We start from the raw sequence: 2,823 nt of genomic DNA, 5'->3' as shown, positions 1-2,823 counted from the left end.
ATGTAAGTAGGAATTTAGAATGTACATTTGGTATCAGACATACTTCTGAGCCGCTTTACAAAGTAAGTTACGTGTAATGCAGAGCAGTCGCTCGGAGTAGTTCGGTGCTTGGAAATAACTTCGGCTGCACGTTATTTTGCAACTGACAACGTAATGTGTCTTCGGAGGTGTTCATTTTGCCCTTTACTAGTAGATGACATTGGCCATGATGAAAATTTTGGTACTAAAAACTGAAAGAAAACATGGCTTACCTCGCAAGGTGCTTACCTATTTTCCCAGTGGGATATACAAATGTAGATATGTATTTACATGTGTATGTGAGCACTGTGTCGATTTGCCGGCCGGCCAATGCACGCAACTAAACTGAGGACCAGTTGTTGTTTCAATTGTTTCTAATTAATAACTTTTGTTTGTATATTTTTCGCAGTGAACAAGCGTTTATGAATTGTTTTGTTTGCTTGTTGTGTTCAAACGAGGAATTCGGGCAAAGTGCAATAATAATAGTCGAATATACGCGAATTAGTGCATTAGCAAGATACCTTAATTCGCAAAGGCCCTAACCAATAAATTTTTTATTCTACAGGAGAAGCAAAAAACTATAAAAATCAAATTATGCATACATAGAGGGCGTTTTAAAAATGGCATAACTCCCTTTTTTTGGGACTGACCTTTCAAATTTTTAGTGAAATTGTATTTAATATATCCTACCAAAATCTGTGAAAAACCCAGTTTCGAAAAAAAAAGTGTTGGTTAGGGCCTTTGTGAATTAAGGTACTATTGCATACATTCCCTTTAGGAAATGCGAGTATTCAACCATGTTTTAAAAAAGCGTTCCGCAGAATGAAAGAAACATTCCTCTTTGTTGGACAATCGGGACGCACGATGTCATTGGGAGAAGGTATTCCCTTTCGCTGATTGCAGAAATTCTAGGGAAGCATAAATGTTCACTCTAAAGATTCTTTAATACTCTTTCGTTGTGAATGCCCTCTTTGAGTGTCAGGAAGATGTAAATCTGTCAAACGATTCATTATTCTTGGATGATCGAAATTTTCACTTCTGCTATCTCCCCCAAGCTATTCAAAAAGCATTTGGGATTATGCTGGAGACGCCTTGTCTGGAGAGCTGGGCATTGACATTAGAAGTGGTGAATCGATTCCTCTTTATCCCGATCCCGACAACTTTTGCAGAGAGAGCTTGTTGGTATACGCCATCGATGGACCATTAGTGTTATAGCACCGTGCAATGTGATGACGCCCTAACTGCAGATTGGTTTAGTGTCAATAGTTCCTTAGTACGACTCTTATTGAGTTTCGGCCACAAGGATTTTGAGATCTCACAGTCGTCCCGATTAATCCAGGTCATTGGTTGCGGCTGGGGTGTATTCTTCAATCCCCCTTAGCAGAGAATAAATCGGTTGAAATAGGGAGTTATTTGCTTTGCTAATTTGCATTTCCGAGCCGTGTCTAGCCATTTCATCGGCCATTTCGTTCCCTTCTATAACCCAGCAGAGACAGGTTTTTGGCGTGACTCAGTAAAGCCAGCGTTACACGACATTTCCGAACTACTTTCGACCTTACCATTCTGAAGCCTAATGTTTGAGACCAGCCACCTTCTCCATGGCAAATATCTCTGCCTGAAAAACGCTGCAGTTATCAGGCAGGAGCTATGATTGCCTTATTTAAAGGCCCTTGGAGTACAGACCCGAGTCAGGTCCTTTGTAAAAATCCATTTAAATTATGAAATTGTAAAATTTTAAAACTTCGTCGGAATTTCCTCAAGAAGTAATACGGCATATTTCCATTTTACTCCAAGTGGAAACTTTCCTTTTATCCAAGAGGGGTATATACGCATTTACAGGTATGTATGTATGGATGTATATATGTATGTACATATGCTTGCATATATGTATGCACTTGTAGTAAGCTTATACATATACATTTAGAAAGAAATTTAAATGAAAGCTGACAACTTGCATGTCAATGCTGGCCGTAATAAGTGGGTGGGGTGCCAACCATGAGTTAGTAGAAATTTCACGAACTCGCGCGAAAGTAAAAAATTTGCCGGTTAGGCTTAAACTGGCGTATTGAAGCTAAATATGTAGCCATCTAATAGCAGAGTCATTGTTTTACCGCAATATTGGCACACACGCACGCATATTTGAATACATACAGTATATTCGCTAATAGTTTGTGCAAACTAAATGGGGTACAAAAAGAGGGTAGGGAGCTAACTGAATGATACACAGAAACAATAAAAATTTTGAAAAAATATTTTACAGTGTTCTAAAGGCAGACAAACTTCATACTTAATGACTTATGCATATTATGGTCCCAAAGCTCACAAAGCTGCGATGCCATCTATGGGCCCGCAAATAAAATTTACTGATCCCACTGCGCAATGAAATGGTTTGACTCTAATTGAAATGAAGGAAGCAATTCAGTTGATCTCTCGTTTTGATTGCATGAAAGCATTTTTAATGCGATACGCACGCAAAAAGCCTCCATCAGACACTCCATCTTTTCCGGCAGTCAATAGGTTCTGTTTTTTCTATTCATGCATCATGATTGCCCCGATGAGTTATGAAAAATGTGTAAATTGTCTATGAACGATTTCACTTTACCAATTGCATACAAACACACACACACTTACGTATGTATGTATGTATGAACCGACAAACAACGAAATTGTCTCGCTTGGATGTCAATGAACAGCATTCAATGCTGGACTTTTTTGTAGTGGTTGTGAATTTCTGCTTTCTGTTATTTGTATAAATTTCAGCTTTCTGCTATTTGTATTAATTTATTTACCTTTTTGCTATGCTAA

General features: G+C 38.4%; 1 protein-coding gene and 1 long non-coding RNA gene across 2 annotated transcripts in view; both read right to left on the bottom strand.

The window, feature by feature from the left end:
* LOC118744893 (transforming growth factor-beta-induced protein ig-h3) overlaps positions 1-2,823 on the bottom strand; it is a 25,700-nt gene that overhangs the window by 17,546 nt on the left and 5,331 nt on the right. The window lies entirely within an intron of this gene.
* Positions 2,461-2,823, bottom strand: part of LOC118744899 — a 2,271-nt gene continuing 1,908 nt past the window's right edge. The window contains exon 2 of the long non-coding RNA XR_004993594.1: positions 2,461-2,807. This is a non-coding gene — a long non-coding RNA (uncharacterized LOC118744899). The remainder of the gene's footprint in view (positions 2,808-2,823) is intronic.

Source organism: Rhagoletis pomonella, unplaced genomic scaffold (genome assembly GCF_013731165.1).
Source record: "Rhagoletis pomonella isolate Grant_MI unplaced genomic scaffold, Rhpom_1.0 Rhpom_scaffold_00001, whole genome shotgun sequence".
Taxonomy (NCBI): Eukaryota; Metazoa; Arthropoda; class Insecta; order Diptera; family Tephritidae; genus Rhagoletis; species Rhagoletis pomonella.
Note: the sequence above shows the minus strand (reverse complement) of the source record. Positions and strands in the feature narration are given on the sequence as shown.